Here is a 16,799-nt window from a genome sequence, read left to right on the forward strand (position 1 = left end):
GGGTGAGGGTCCCAGGAAACCCCTGGTCATCAGGCTAATTAGGTCTGTAGGTTCTTTCAGTTGTAAACTCTTAATATTCTTGTTTAAGGATATATGCTTTTTTGGGTAAATGGTGAAATAGAAATGATAAGCTAATGAAGAAGTAAGCATCCTCATATCTCTTTGATTACATTGATCTTTATGTCTATGCATGTCAGCAAACCTGGCCTTCTCGTCCTGTTTCCTGTCTCTAGAACAAGATTTCTCAACCTTGGCACTGTTGACATTTTAGACCAGATCATTCTTTCTGGAGAGGTGCTGACCTTTGCATCCCTGGCCTCTGCCCACCAGGTGCTAGTGGCAGCCCCCTACTGGTCACAAATGTGACAAAAAATGTCTTCAGACATGGCCAAATGTTGCCGTGGCAACAAAAATCAGCCCTGATTGAGAGCCATGACTCCAGGGTAAACAGATTTTCCAAGACAGTCCATATGTTTTCCCGGCTATAAGACAGGTCCTTTCACTCTCCAGAGTGTTGTGATCTGGACAGGGAGTTAAGTGGTTCCCCCCAGTTACTGTGGTCTCAGTAAATCACAACTCCATATTTCCAGTTGCTTATGCCAAAACTGAAGATGTTCTTAACTGTGCTCATTCCCTGATACCCCCAGCCAAGCACTCGTGGGTCCAGTTAAATAACACCACCTTTAAACTGTGTGCTGTGTCTAGCACCTCTCTCCACATCCGGTGACTGATGCCACCGCTTTTCTTGCCCAGCAAAACGTGTGTCCCTCTTCCGGCTATTCTCAGCACAGCCGCCAAAGCTGTCATGTCTGATTAGAAGTGGGATCATGCCACTCCTGCACTCAAAATCCTTCAGGGGCTTCCCCTTCCACTCAGAGGAAAAGCCAAAATCCAGCTGTGCTGGCCTCTGCTATTCCTTGGACACCTGGCAGGTCCTGATTCAAGGCTTTCCTCTGTGAATTCCTTCTGCTTGGTCCCCTCCTGCTCACCCCATTCCGGACATCTGCGTAGCTGCTCCCTTGTTTCCTCAAGTTCGTATTCTACTGTCAGCTTCCCAGACCACCCTACTTACAACTGCCCCCTCGATTCCTCTCCCCTGATTTATTTTTTCCATAGCTCTTAACCATTATCTGACATACTAAAATTGTACCCGTTTATTTATTTGCTTACTTCCTAAGTTATTGTGTGGCTTTCAGGATGAGAATGCAGACTCCATGAAGGCAAGGACTTTTCTCTGTTTTACTTGCTGTGCTGTGCTTAGTGCCTTTAGCAGTTTCCCCAGGAAATGCGTGGTGGGCACTCATTAAATACTGAATGAGTGCAATAATGAGTTTATTGAATGCTTGCTTGCTTCTAGGCCTGGGGCTGAATGCTGAGTATTCAAAAGGAAGTGCAGTCCTGTTCCTACCTTCAGGAAGCTTACAGTCTATCAGCGGACATGCACATGTGAACACATAAGCACAGTCGAGCAAGATGTTTGCAATAAAGAGAAGAATGCAGGGAGGTAGGATAGAGGAATAGAAGGGGTTGGTGGAGCACAAGGGGAGTGCTCTGTGTTGAGCAGGAAGTAGATGGTGGGGACAGGATGGTACTTAAGATGCTCTTTTCTTCTTTCTTTTTTTTTAAGATTTAGTTTATTTATTTGAAAGAGAGATAGCGAAGTAGAGCATGAGCAAGGGGAGAGGCAGAGGGAGAAGCAGACTCCTGATGAGCAGGGAGCCTGTTGCAGGGCTCGATCTCAGGACCCTGGGATCATGACCTGAGCCAAAGACAAACACTTCACCCACCGTGCCACCCAGGCACCCCTAAGATGCTCTTTCCTGCTGCCCTATCTCAGTCCATAATCTGCCTTCCTCCTGTGGTGCAAATACAGAGCGAATGGCAATCTAAAGCCACCACGTGTACAATCCTGACTCTTTAGCATGGTATGTGGCACTCGCCATCAGTTGGCTCCCTGCCCAAGTTTATTATTGCAGAAGAGTTCCTGCAAACTGCCTTTCTCACCAACTAGACTGGTGGGAACAGGATGTGTTTTTGCCACCCTGAGGCTTCTCCTTGCTCCTGGGATGCCCTCCCCCACTGCATGGTCGATATGACAGGCTTCAAGATTGGGCTGACATGGAATAATCTTGATGAAGGCTTCTTGATGTCACTTTCCGTCTGGATGAATTATCACACAAAAGGCGATAGGCACCTGCATTAGGCAGCGTGGAAAAGCATGTTTCTCAACAGAATGAACCTATTAAGAAGGTTCGAAGAACAGTGCAAAAACATAAATACCATCCATCAAGACTGTGTTATGAACTTTGAGTAACTGCAGTCTGAGATGCACATTCCTGGAACAAGAAATGACAAACCTGTCATAGGTAGGTATAAACAAGGAGACAACATAGGCTCAGGGCCCGGGCGATGAGAGAAGAGGAAGATTAGTACCTTTTCAAAGCATTTCCCTCATCTGCCTAAAGTTTAATCTGGGACAGGTTGGAATTAAATTCTGGACCACACTATATTTATGACTACATATAATTGTATTTAAATGTAGATTAAAACGAAATCCGTAGTAAACTAGATAAGTTTATCTTAGGTTTTGAGTTTTATGATTTATAACTACTAATCTCTATTATTGTGATAAAGTTGGGGGTTGAAAGTACCAATTCAAGTATTTTTAAAAGTAAATGTTACAACCAGGTAGACCAGAATGTGATTGCAACCAAGATTCAACCAGAGTCTGATCAGTTGGGTCAGCAGCATGCTTTGTAGAAGAGTATCTGTAGGACCTGTTACTCTTTGAATACTTATTCAACAATTGGATACTTGAGTATTAACTTCAACATGCAGTTGAACAATTCTATAGCTGAAGGCCTAAGTATCAGGCATTATTTTGATCCTATCACATTGTTAAGAACCTATGAATTAAGTGTGTTTTCTCTACTTCCACATAATGAAGCTGAAGCTTAAGGAGGTTTAAGACCTTCAGCAGCCAGCAAGACAAGAATGCAAGATCCAAACCCAGTTTATTCCAAAGTCAAAGCTCATTCTTTTTTTTATATCAATATTTTTCATTTATTTATTAGAGAGAGAGAGAGCATTGGGAGAAACAGAGGGGAAGGGACAAGCAGGCTCTGCACTGAGCATGAAGCTCTATGTAGGGCTTGATTCCAGGATCCTGAGATCATGACCTGAGCCAAAACCAAGAATCAGATGCTCAACCGACTGAGCTACCCAGGCACCCTAAAGCTCATTCTTTTTTTTTTCCCAAAGTTCATTCTTAACCACAAAGCACATCTGCCTCTGTGCTACAGCAATGGATGATTTCATTTTAGGCATTTGTATCTGAATTGAGGATAATCTTTTGCATCCAATTTATACAGATTTTGATGGGAATCTGTGTGTCATGAATCTTGGTTAGTCACAGAAATTATTTATTCAGTCTGTAATTGTTACAGTGTAAACTCATTGAGATTAATGAAATAGCTGATAATAATGTTTGAGGCCTAATTGTTATCTTGGGCAGGTATACTGCATGCTTGGTATCTAATCACATAATGGGCCTTTGTGAAAACAGAACAGTTCTAAGACTAGTATCAGCAATTCATGAAGGAAGATTAAAGCAGCTGACAAGGTCTTGAAAATTCCCCTGGGTATTATGGATTTCATTTTAAGTGAAAAATGCAAAGCAATTAAATTTCTTGTAACAGAATTCCTTAATTACACACAATTTATACTGATGATTTAATTTTACTTAAAAGTTAGCAACTTTGATTTCTTACAAATATGTAAAATGCATTGGTACATATGGAAAAGATGAAGAGGGTATGCAAAAAAAAAAAAAAAAAAAAAAAAAAAAATTTGGCCTAAGGGGTAGTAAGGGAACTGGAAGATTTTTCTCCTTAAAAAATTTTTCAGGGCAGCCCAGGTGGCTCAGCGGTTTGGTGCCGCCTTCAGCCCAGGGCCTGATCCTGGAGACTGGGGATGGAGTCCCACGTCAGGCCCCCAGCATGGAGCCTGCTTCTCCCTCTGCCTGTGTCTCTGCCTCTCTCTCTCTCTCTCTCTCTGCCTCCTGCCCCCGCCGTGTCCTTCATGAATAAATAAATAAAATATTCTTAAATTTTTTTTCAATATTATTGTTTAAATGGTTTCTCATTTTTAAAAGAAACAAATAAGTAAAACTTACTAACGCATAGAATAACGTAGCAGATTGTATTGTATTTTGCTATTTATGTGCTGTTACACAAGTCACTTCATTCCATACATTTAGAATATATTTATTATAAAAACAACTAGATGACAAATTACCCCATCCCTTCTACTTGCCCTAAAATCCCTTGGGGGCAAATCACCTCTTATAGTTGAATTGTGTTCCCCAAAAGATACGTTCAAGTCCTACCCCTTGTGAATTTGACCTTATTTGGAAATGTCTTTGTAGATGCAGTCAAATTAAGACTAGGTAATATTGGATTAATATAGGCTTTAATCCAATGACTGGTATCCTTATCAAGCAAGGGATACTTGGACACACAGAAGACAAACAGGGAAAAGCCAAGTGACAACAGAAGCAGAAATCAGAGTGATGCATCTACAAACCAGGCATCACCAAGGATTGTGGGCGGTCACCAGAAGGAAAAAGCAAGGAAGCCTCAGAGGCAGCGCAGCCCTGCCAACATCTTGATTTCAGACTTCTGGCTGCCAGAACTGTGAGACGATGAATTTCTGTTGTTTGAAGCCACTCAGTTTGTGGTAATTTGTTACAACAGCCTTATATTGGGTGTTGCATCACCCAAACCTGCAAGGTCCACATGGCATCACCATCTGCATGGGATGAAGCGAAGGAAGCAGTGTGGCATTGGATAACCCAGGAATAGGAGGACTCTCAAATCTTCCACAGGTACTTGCTGAGAACTGCAGCCCAAACTAGGAAGGATTCTGCTGGATTGAATTCATGAATGTATGCAAGAGGCTAGGATGGCATAAGGTCCAATCATGTCTAATGATACTTGAGGAATCCAATCTCCATAAGCTCAGGAAACTAGCACATCAAAGATCCTTTCCAGGAAAGTTCTGTTTTGAACATGATGGAGTTACAGCCTACCCAGCCTTCCTTCAGATAAACTCTGAGCAAAACACCAAAAACAACAAGCAACAGCAGACAGATTTTGGAAGGCTTAAACTCAGATGGAAAGCTCCCCCTCTTTCTTGTCAGGCAAACCAGGAAAGGGGCTTAGGGCAATCCGCTTCCACAGAGTGAGGAGGGAATCCCAGAAAAGACATCATGAGAGATGGAGGACCCCAAAGTCAGTGTGAAAGCCTGCCAAGTTTCTGGCTCATCCTCGGGACACACACATGGGCAAAACAGGCTGAAGTCAGTCTGAAATGAGAGCCGAGACACCACCCAACACAGGTGTTGACAGTTTGCAGTTAATTGCCTACTACAACATAAATATCAACAATCTGGAGGAAAATAATAGAATCCACAGTGTCTAGGTTACAAGGCAAAATTATATACAAAGAGTCAGAAAAGATGAGATCTGTTTTAAAGGGAGAAGACAGTCCACTGATGTCGACTCCAAGATGACCAACGCGTTAGAGTTAATCAGACTAGACTTAAATGCAACTGTTGTAACTATACTGAATGAAGCAAAAGGAAACATGCTGGCAGGGAATCAAAATACAGGAAATTTATAGAAACGTAAAAAAGAAACGTAGATTTTTAAGCAAAAATACAACATAAAAATAAGTTCTGGTAATACAAATTCAAATCTAAAATTGATTGGATGGCCTCAGTAGAAGAATGGAGATGATAGAGGACATGATCAGTGAACCTCATAGGTAGGTAGGTAGATAGATCTCTTTTTTTTTTTTTTCTTTTTTTGATCTCTTTCTGAGGAGTGTACTATAGTGAGCTCCCAATAAGAAATAGGAGTGGAAAGATTTTGATGTAAAGACTCGTGATAAGCATTAAGTATATACTTAATTTGAAATATTAATAAAGAGTAACAGGGATGCCTGGGTGGCTCAGTCGGTGAAGCATCTGACTCTTGATTTTGGCTCAGGTCATGATCTTGGGGTCCTGGGATCGAGCCCCATCAAGCTGAATGCTTAGGGAGTCTGCTTGAGGATTCTCCCTCCCTCTCCCCTGGCCCCTCCCTTGCTCACTCTCTCTCTCTCTCTCTCGCTTTTCAATAACAGTAATAAGGGATAATGCATTATACTGTAGATACAGTACAATTATTTTGAATGATGAAGAATCAGGACTTTATGTAAAAAGTAGAATAAGCTTGCTGATCTTCTTAGTGGTCTTAGGACTAAAAAAACTTAAAATCAGATGTTGGACAGGTGAAGGAGAAAAAGAAAAGGTAGATGAGATTGCTGGCTATTCAATATTGCTTAGAGTAGGAGGCCAGGCAACAATCTATTATGACTAAACACAGTTTATCCCAGGAATACAAGGGTGGCTCAGTATTAGAAAAATCCAAAATTTATCACATTTATGGGACTAAACGGGAAAATGATATAATCATCTCTGTAGATGTAAAAAAGACATTTGACCAATTTAATACCTGTTCTTTAATACCTTTCTAAAAATGTTCAAGTATTGATACATGTGTGCTTCCTAACATGTGAATTATGTGCGTGCACACACACACACACACACTTCATGAAGACTTACTCGAGCTTTTCCTGCAAAACTCAGAAACAATATAATGATGCTTACAATCTCCACTCTTATTTAATACTATGTTGGAAGTATTAACTGATATACTTAGATAATAGTTATCAATCAAGATACAGAGATTAAAAAGCAAGAAGTAAAACTATAGAGACCTGTGCTATCCAATAAGGTAGCTGAAAGCCACATGTGAATGTTTACATTTAAAGTGAATGTTCTTGGGGATCCCTGGGTAGCTCAGTGGTTTGGCACCAGCCTTTGGCCCAGGGTGTGATCCTGGAGTCCCGGGATCGAGTCCCACATCGGGCTCCCGGCATAGAGCCTGCTTCTCCCTCCTCCTGTGTCTCTGCCTCTCTCTCTCTCTCTATGTCTATCATAAATAAATACATAAATAAATATTAAAAAAAATAAAGTGAATGTTCTCAGGGGCGCCTGAGTGACTCAGTGGGTTAAGTGACTGACTTTTGGTTTCAGCTCAGGTCATGGTCTCTGAGGAAGGTGATCAAGCCCCGCATCAGGCTCCTTGCTCAGCTGAGAGTCCCTCTGCCCCTCCCTCCTCTGCAATAAACAAATAAATCTTAAAAAAAAAAATAAAGTAAGTATTGTCAGTTTGGGGGCACATGAGTGGCTCAGTAGGTTAAGCATCTGCCGTCAGCTCAGGTTGGGATCTCAGGGTCCTGCAAGCTCTATATGGGGCTCCCTGTTCAGCGAGGAGTCTGCTTTTTCCTCTCCCTCTGCTTCTACCCCGCCCCACTGCTCATGCTCTCTCTCTCTCTCTCTCTCTCTCTTTCTCAGATAAATAAAGTCTTAGGAAAAAGAAAAAACTATTGTCCCTGGCTTGGAGCCCATTGTGAGGCTCTAGCCCCGGACCCTGAGATCATGACCTGAGTGGAAATCAAGAGCTGGCCAGTTAACTTACTGAGCCATCCAAGCCCCACCAAGATTTAATAATAAAAAGTTTTTTGGAACGAAGTTTTTATAAGTAAAAGAAAGTTAGTCACATTAGGCACAGTCCAGGTACTTCCTAGCTATATGCAGATCGTGGCTGATATTTTGGACAAGGTAGATATTAAACATTTCCATCATTACAAAAACTTCTGTTGGACAGTTCTATTATAGAATATATGAATATATATATATATAACTTGAATATAACGTATATATAACTTGAATATATATATATATATATATATATATATATATATATATATATAACTTGAAACTCAAAATAAGCAGTGGAAAAAATACTACCAACAATTAAAAAATTAGGAAAGTGCTGAGTTTTAAAATTAATATACCAAATCAGTATCTTGCATATATAGGCTATTTTTACAATAGCAATAAATATAAATAAATATAAATTTTCATGCTCTTGGATAGGAATGCTCAACATCATGAAAATTTTAGTTTTCCCTTCATTAATCTACAGACATAATGCAGTCCCAATAGAAATATGATTTTTTTGTGTTTTTTTTTTTTTCTGTAATGAGACGTGTAGGTTATAAGATGCCTGAGGAGAATTAAACAAGCAAGAAGGCCCTGACTAAGGAAAGCAGTGGGGGGAGTGGTGGCTGCTGGTTTGCAAACTGGCCCCCTACAGGGAGGGCCAGAGAAATGGAGACAAGGCAGGCCACTCCAGAAGGGCAGGTGGCAGTTTTAAGAAGGGAACTCATGTGGCTTGTTTTGGGTGCCACCTGGTGAGTAGATCTCTGAACCAAAGGGAGAATCTTAAACATTTACACAGAGGCCTTCCATCATGTGCACCATCCAGAAGGTCTCAACAACACATGGCTCTCTCAAGACTACATCCCTGAAAATGCCTCTGGCTGTCCGCATGGCGGGCAAAACATACCTTGTACATTCCAAGTACAGGAGAGGGAGTGAGGAGCCGCTGAGTACCCGGGTCCAGTGTAGGGTGGGGGGTTTGGGAGTTGGGAGTGGGGGGACTGCAGGATGGTCAACCAGTGGTCATATCCTCTCCATGACTTCCTCCAATAGTAGTCTTACCAGATATTAAAATATACTCTAAAGCAGTGATTCTCAACTTTTTTTTCCCCTCCAGGGAACACTCAGCGATGTCTGGAGACATTTTTGGTTGTCATAGCTAAGGGGTTGGGGTAGGAGCAGTGGGCTGCTACTGGCATCTGGTGAGTAGAAGCAAAGGATAATGCTACATATCCTGCAGTGCACAGAAGAGCCCCCCTACAAAAAAAGAATGATCTTGTCCATAATGACAATACTGCAGAGGTTGAGAATCTTGGCTCTAAAGCTTCTTTAACTAAGCCAAAAAAAAAAAAAAAAAAGAAAGAAAGAAAGAAAGAAAGAAAAAAAGAAAAAACTAAGCCATCTCTGTATTAGTGCATGAATAATGGGCCACTGGAAAAAACATAGTTCTTTTATTAGATCCAGTTGCCTGTTAAATCTAGTATACAATCAATATAGACACACTGCATATTAGTGAGGGAGGGGTTGATTTTTTAAATAAGGAGGATTGTGATATCTGGATAGCCATATGAAAAAAAGCTAAAGTTGAACCCATCCTTAGATATACTTCAGGATAAATTAAAAATAGATCAGGTGTTCAAGTGTAAAAAAAAATGGAACATGATATACGTATAGAAGCTTTTATTCAACTTAACAGGTACGTCTTCATAAATTCTTATAAATAAGATCACCACCATCTACATCAAGAAAGAGAACATTACTGTCACTACAGAAGGTATTTTTCCGATTACAGTTTTTCCTCCTTCCAGAATTAATCGCTATTCTGGTATTCTGACTTTTATGGAAATCAGTTCCTTGATTTTCTTTATATCTCTAAGAGTCTAAAGAGGACTATTGCATTTTGCCCTTTATTGTATTTTATATACATGCAAGCATTCTTTTTTTTTTTTTTAAGTTTTATTTATTTTTAATTTATGATAGTCAGAGAGAGAGAGAGAGAGAGAGGCAGAGATACAGGCAGAGGGAGAAGCAGGCTCCATGCACCGGGAGCCCGATGTGGGATTCGATCCCGGGTCTCCAGGATCGCGCCCTGGGCCAAAGGCAGGCGCTAAACCGCTGCGCCACCCAGGGATCCCCATGCAAGCATTCTTTATCTCTCCTTACGTTTCTTGCTTTTTTTTTTTTTTCCTCTGAAGATGTTTATGTAATATATCCACATTGGCCTGTCTGACTGTAGTTCATTTTGATTGTCTTATAATATTCCTTTTACAGATTTACCCTCATTCATTCTGTTGTTGAGAGGTAGTCGAGTTGTTTCTACCTTTTGGCTCTTATAAATAATGCTGCTATAAACATTCTTTTATAAATATAAATATAAATATGGTGCACACACCCATGCATTGTTCCAGAATATACAGGAGTATCTGGGGAGAAGTATGTTATATTCTTTTTTTTTTTTTTTTAAAGATTTTATTTATTTATTCATGATAGTCACAGAGAGAGAGAGAGAGGCAGAGACACAGGCAGAGGGAGAAGCAGGCTCCATGCACCGGGAGCCCGATGTGGGATTCGATCCCGGGTCTCCAGGATGGCGCCCTGGGCCAAAGGCAGGCGCCAATCCGCCGCGCCACCCAGGAATCCCTGTATGTTATATTCTTGAAAAGAATGTGCAATCTATGGTTGTTACAAGCAATGCTTTTATAAGTATCTATTCAAGTTTTGTTAGTCATGTTTTTCAAATCTTTTATATCTCTCTGTCCTAACTTTTTATTTATTGCGTCAGTTACTCAAAGGTTTTTTTTTTTTTTTTTTTTTTCCCACAGTATGATTTATGGATATTCTTCTTTCTTCTGTGGTTCTTTTTTCTTTATGTATTTTTAGACTGTATTATTAAGTGTACATAAACTGTAAAATGGTTTCCTTCCTTTTAAATTAAATATTTTATCCTTATGAAGTGGTCCACATTGTCCCTAGTTTCGCTTTTGATTTTCAAGTTTACTTTCTTTCCTATCCATCGGGCTAGCCCAACCACCCCACTGGGCGTGCAGCCTGCTTAAGATCCTTTCTTTCTACATTATATGTTCTCATTCATTTGGGGAATATAAATAATAGTGAAAGGGAAAATAAGGGAAGGGAGAAGAAATGTGTGGGAAATATCAGAAAGGGAGACAGAACATAAAGACTGCTAACTCTGGGAAACAAACTAGGGGTGGTAGAAGGGGAAGAGGGCGGGGGGTGGGAGTGAATGGGTGACGGGCACTGGGTGTTATTCTGTATGTTAGTAAATTGAACACCAATAAAAAAAAAAATCTTAAAAAAAAAAAAAAAAAAAAAAAAAGATCCTTTCTTTCTTCTACCTCTGTTCCTCTCGCCTCCCTCACACACTCTCTTTCTAAAAAAGGTAAATCAATTAAATAAAATGTTACAATTTCTTGAATTTAGAGTAAGAAAAATAAAAGGAAGTAAAATTAGAATTGTTGAACTTTACATGTCTTTTTACCATAGGAAAACTCATTTCCTAAAATATGTCTCTAAGGTTAATAATAAAAAAAAGGTACAGGTATAAATATTAAAAATATTAAGCTTGGGCAGCCTGGGTAGCTCAGCAGTTTAGCACCACCTTCAGCCCAGGGCCTGACCCTGGAGACCCGGGATCGAGTCCCACGTCGGGCTCCCTGCATGGAGCCTGCTTCTCCTTCTGCCTGTGTCTCTGCCTCTCTCTTTCTATGTCTCTTATGCATAAATAAATAAAATCTTTACAAATAAAAAATAAATAAAAATTAAAATTAAAATATTAAGCTATTGGAGTCATTATGTTTTTTTAAAACACTTCAGCCTTCAAATTTAGGAAGTATTTATAGACTGGGTGCTGTGAGCTGTAGGGATACTCTTCCTCTCATCTTCCCTGTGGTGAGTTACATCACTTGTACACCATCCGGCTTACCGCATTCACATTCCTGTTCACTGTAATCCTGGGGGTTGTTTTGCTCTCTGATCAAACAGACTCAAACTTAACACTGGGCTTTCACTTCTTGTTTCTTAGTTCCTGAATTCTTTGAGACATCTGAATTATGTTATCAAGCCTTCAGAAAGGCTCCTGGTGCAGCTGCACTCCAGTAAGTCATGTCACATTTGAAAATATGACCATATAAATAGAATGAATGGCTCACTAATTGAATGAGAATACTCCTGCTGACACCTTCTTTCCGGGAAGGCATTGCAGATCACTAATTCTCAGACTTTAATATGTGTACATATTACCTGGGAACTGTTAAAAATGAAGATTTGGGACACCTGGCATTGGCTCTGAGTTCTGCATGTCTAACAAGGGTCCAGGTATTCCCATGCTACTGACCTGTGGATCCCACTCTGAGCAACACTCGGGAGGACTTGGCTTCCTTGTCTTTGGACCTGGATGTGGCGACAGACAAGCTGAAGGCCAGTTTTATTTTTCCCCTCTTGAAGATAATTTGCTCTTTCTGCCTGGATGTCTAAAGGATTCCTCTGTCCTTGAGATTCAGTCATCATGTGGCATTTGAGCATTCTCTCTCAGACTTTCCTGGAAAAAAAAAAAAAGAGTATGTTCTTTTTAATTTGGAAATGCAGCCTTTTTCTTGTTTATGGGATATGCTTCCTGAATTATATTTTTGTGCACATCTGTACCATCTGATGGGTCTCTATTTCATGGAGAGAAATTCATGATCAAATTATCTTGGTCGGTGTTCTGGATCTTGTCGCTTCATTTATTGCTTTATTTTCTCTATTATTTTTGAAATGCATTTACTGATTATCTGACACTTCTCTATGTGAGTAATTCAATTCTCACTAGTGTCTATTCTATTAATCTTTCTTTCTTTCTCTTTCTTTCTTTCTTTCTTTCTTTCTTTCTTTCTTTCTTTCTTTCTTTCTTTCTTTCTTTCTTTTTACTTTGGCTGTAATTACCTAGTTTGAGACTTTGGAATAATTTTCCTTGGGCCAATATTACCCTTCCTTATTCCATTCTTGAGCTATGTTTTACTGTAAGGTAGCTCTGTGCCCCTTGCATGCTATATTCCACTCTTCCCTCCATAGGATATTTGCAGTTACCAAGCTACTGCCTTTTGCTAAGACTTGAGTGCCTCTGTCTCACCTGATATAATGTGGTGACTTCTTGACTCTTTTTCCAAAGTGCATTACATCTGCTTATTCAACCTTTGGACTCTTTCCCTCGATTCAGAGCAGCCCACCAGAGATAGTGGGGGCTCATTATTCATCTCTCCCTCGCCTCCCAACAACAGTGAGATATTGCAATATATGGAAAATATATGTAGTTGGTCATTCAGATGACCAGAATATATTTCTCATATACATTTGGTTTTTATCCACAGTTCCTGACTCACAGTTCATAAAACCCTTAGAATTTCCTGAGCAATAAGAGCAAGAGGAGCATCTTTTGTTATAATACGTGGTCTCTAGTCCTCATCTCCTGCAAATGCTTCAAAGCCATCAAGATGCAGTGGGTGTTTCCATATTCATTACCAGTCCCTTTCCACCACAGTTGGGTTTATGTTAATGAGTGACTTTTGGAAAGCACCTAAGAAAGAGGACTGGTTGCCAGGGGAACCAACCAAGAATAGAGGGTGGAACTTTCAGTTCCACCCTCTGATTTCCGGGGAGGAGAGTAGTATTGGAGGAATCAATCACCAATGACCAATGAGTTCATCAATCATGCCTATGTAAGGAAGCCACCACTAAAAACCCAAAGAGGAGGGGATTCAGAGAGCTTCCATATTGGGGAATCAGAATGCTCCCATGTGCCAACATGTCGGGCTCCAAACTCCAGAAAGACAGAAGCTCCTTTGTTTGGGGCCTTGTCCGGTGTATCTTTTCATCTGGCTATTGATTTGTATCTTTTAATATCCTTTGTCATAAACTGATAATCTTGTGTATAAATGGGTTTCCTGAGTTCTGTGAGCTACTCTAGCAAAGTAATTGAACCTAAAGAGGAGGTCTAGGGAACCTCTGATTTATAGCCAATTGGTCAGGGGTGCAAGTACCAATCTGGGTGTGCAGTTGGTGTGTGAAGAGCAGGGCAGCCTTGTGGGACCGAACCCTTACCTGTGGAATTTGATGCTGTCTCCAGGTAGAGAGCATCAGAATTTAGTTCAATTGTAGGACATCTGGTTAGTGTCCTAAGAAATGTGGGGGAAGCAGTCTCCCCTTCACACATTGGAATTGGGTACAGAATCCCAAAACAACTGTTTTCCTAATTCTCACTTCACTTGGTTATTGCGTTTTAGAAGAGGACATTTTTTAATTTTTTTTTTTTTGGCGGGGGAGGCTATTGGGGTTGGTGGGGGAAGCATAAGAGCAGGCTGAGAGCCAAGTACTTCCCATTTTCTCCCTCTATAGATTCTTTTATTTCTTGTTGATTCTTTCATTATTTGATTGCAGTCGCTATTGTTTTTCCTCTGACGATTCATTTAAAATTGACATCAGGTCATACCACTCCATTATTTAAAGTTCTCCAGTGGCACCCCATACTCTGAGAGCAAAGTCAAAGACCTTACACTGGTTCCCTGGGCTTATATGGATCTGCCTCCATGCTCACCTGTTACCTCCCTGACCTCATCCAATTCTCTCCTCCTCCCTCATTCTGCTGAGTCCAGATGGCCTCCTTTTTGTTTCTCAAGTGCACCAGGCATCGCCCTGCCTCAGAGACTTCTACCCAGAACATTCTCCCCTCCTCCCATCCCACCTTGTATCTTTAGGGTTTGCTCTTTAAGTCTTTGTTCAGGGATGCCTGGGTGGCTCAGTGGTTGAGCATCTACCCGTGGCTCAGGTTGTGATCCCGGGGTCCTGGCATCGAGTCCTGCTTCGGACTCCCTGTGAGGAATCTGCTTCTCTCTCTGCCTCTCTGTGTGTCTCTCATGAATGAATAAATAAAATCTTTAAAAAAAAAAAAAAGTATTTGTTCCGGCAGCCTGAGTTGCTCAGTGGTTTGGCGCCTGCCTTCAGCCCAGGGCGTGATCCTGGAGACCGGGGATTGAGTCCCACGTCGGGCTCCCTGCATGGAGCCTGCTTCTCCCTCTGCCTGTGTCTCTGCCTCTCTCTCTCTCTGTGTCTCTCATGAGTAAATAAATAAAATCTTTAAAATAAAAGTATTTGTTCAAATATCCTCTCAAAGTGACTTTCTCTGACCAGGCTTTTTAAAACTATAGCCCTCAGACCTTCCCTTTGCTGTTCACATCTTTCTCCATAGCACCCATGACTCTTATTTATCATTTATTTCTTCATTTATCCTGCTGATTGTCTCTACAACCATGCTCCTTGCTCACTGCCAAGGTGAGCTTCACCACGGTAGAGATTTTTTTGGCTACAAGAGTACTTGGCACATAAGCAGTATTTAATAAATGTTTATTGAATTTATTTATTTCCTTTGTGGTGGTGGTAGTGGTTGTATATTTTGCTCATCGTGGTATTGAGGGGAAGAAATTGGGGGAGGGGGATGTTCCTCCTGCTCCTTCAACTCATTTCACTCATTTTCTTTAAAAGCTTTTACTTATTTATTTGAGAGAGAGGGAGAGAGCATGAGTGGAGGGTGGGGAGAGGGAGAAGCAGGCTCCCCACTGAGCAGAAAGCCTCATGCGGGGCTCGATCTCAGGACTTTGGGATCATGACCTGAGCTGAAGGCAGATGCCCGACCGACTGAGCCACCCAGGTGCCCCAACCCATCTCACTTAATCTTCTCAACAATCTGCTTTATATATCTTGATGAAAGCCAGTCTTGTTCCCAGAAAACCTGCTCTAGTGTATAATAAGCTTGTAATTAGGGTGCCTTCCTATTTGTTGAAACTGGATCTTTAACTGTATGTAGCCAGTTCAGATTTCTTTGTTCTGTAGGGTAACTGGAAAATACACACCTAAATAAAATATCCTTTACTTCTCTGCAATGCAACATTTATTTTGGTGGTAAGATAAGCTACAATAGGGCAGTTGGAAGTTTATTTTGACTCTTATCTGCTAATCCATCTTATATCTTCCCCCTTGGTGACAAAAGCCATATTATTCGTGGATCTTCAGCAAGTGGATGACTTCAATTAGTGACAGAACTGTGAGCAGTGAGAGCTGGTTCCTTTCAAATTCTGCATGTTTTTTCAGGTGGTTTTCTTGAGCCTCTGCATCCATATGCACTTCAGGTGGTAACTTAATCTCTGCTAGTTCCTTCACTGCTTTTGAAAGTATTTAATATGAATCAAACATGATTTTAAGTGAGATTGATATTTGAACATTTTTAACAAAATAGATGGAGTTTGTTGATATTTAAGTCCTTTTCTCAAGTACCTGTAGTTTTAATTATCTTCAAACCACCTCAGCCAAAGCCTTTGTTATTTTGAATCCTTACCAGCTAGCTGTGAGGAAGACACTCTTGGCTGGAACCAAAGTTCACTTGCTCAGTAGACTAAACATGAATAACCATCATCATTAGGTCACAGGCACTGTGCCTAGTACTTAACACGCTGGCAACATCTTACTTAATCCTTGCAGTAATCTAATTATGTAGGTAAATTAAAGGATAATTTCTTAATTATCCTTTAATCATGACCCTAATACAAATATGAAATGCTCATATGTCCAAGATTTTATTTAACTTATTAGTTAATGAGGAAACCAATACAGTGTTATAACTGATGCAAAGAAGAATTCAAAGAACTAGACGTATAGAGCAATTAGGGATGTTGAAATGAATTTTCAAATGAACATAAACCATGTTCCTATCCAAAGGCAATGGTCAATTGCATTTCAGTGGACCCAATCTGCACATCTTTAGGCAAGAATCCTTAGAATCACTAACTGTATTTTCCATTGTACAAAGTTACAAAATAGCTCAGAGACAACGAAAGGTAACAATAACCCAGCAGAATGTTCTGAACAGGATACTTAGTACTCTGTCCATTTTCCACTCTTTCCCAGCTCCTCTGTTTTCCTGACAGTATTATTCCAACTTTGAACTTTTAGATCTCAATATATAGGAATAAAAGATCAGCTTACGGGGCACCTGGGTGGCTCAGTAGGTTGAGCATCTGCCTTTGGCACAGGTCATGATCTCCAGGTCCTGGGATCGAGTCCCATGTCAGGCTCCCTGCTCAGCAGGGAGTCTGCTTCTCCCCCTCCTCCCTACTCCTGCTCTGTCTCTGTCTCTCTCTCT

At 40.7% G+C, this 16,799-nt stretch overlaps 2 long non-coding RNA genes across 7 annotated transcripts in view; one reads left to right on the plus strand and one right to left on the minus strand.

Annotated features, from left to right (window-relative positions):
- The window catches only part of LOC100684380, a 49,479-nt gene that overhangs the window by 17,581 nt on the left and 15,099 nt on the right, over positions 1 to 16,799 (plus strand). For 2 of the 4 annotated variants that reach the window (XR_005364278.1, XR_005364277.1), the window contains exons 3-4: positions 8,730 to 8,814; positions 11,655 to 11,727. This is a non-coding gene — a long non-coding RNA (uncharacterized LOC100684380). The remainder of the gene's footprint in view (positions 1 to 8,729; positions 8,815 to 11,654; positions 11,728 to 16,799) is intronic. The other 2 variants (XR_005364276.1, XR_005364275.1) reach the window with 1 other exon arrangement.
- LOC111097334 overlaps positions 1 to 16,799 on the minus strand; it is a 28,217-nt gene that overhangs the window by 2,980 nt on the left and 8,438 nt on the right. For 2 of the 3 annotated variants that reach the window (XR_005364279.1, XR_005364281.1), the window contains exons 3-4: positions 11,967 to 12,170; positions 9,244 to 9,348 (exon numbers count right to left, since the gene is read on the minus strand). This is a non-coding gene — a long non-coding RNA (uncharacterized LOC111097334). Of the gene's footprint in view, positions 1 to 9,243; positions 9,349 to 11,966; positions 12,171 to 16,799 lie in introns of those variants that run through there. The other variant, XR_005364280.1, reaches the window with a different exon arrangement.

This window comes from Canis lupus, chromosome 9 (genome assembly GCF_011100685.1).
Source record: "Canis lupus familiaris isolate Mischka breed German Shepherd chromosome 9, alternate assembly UU_Cfam_GSD_1.0, whole genome shotgun sequence".
Taxonomy (NCBI): domain Eukaryota; kingdom Metazoa; phylum Chordata; class Mammalia; order Carnivora; family Canidae; genus Canis; species Canis lupus.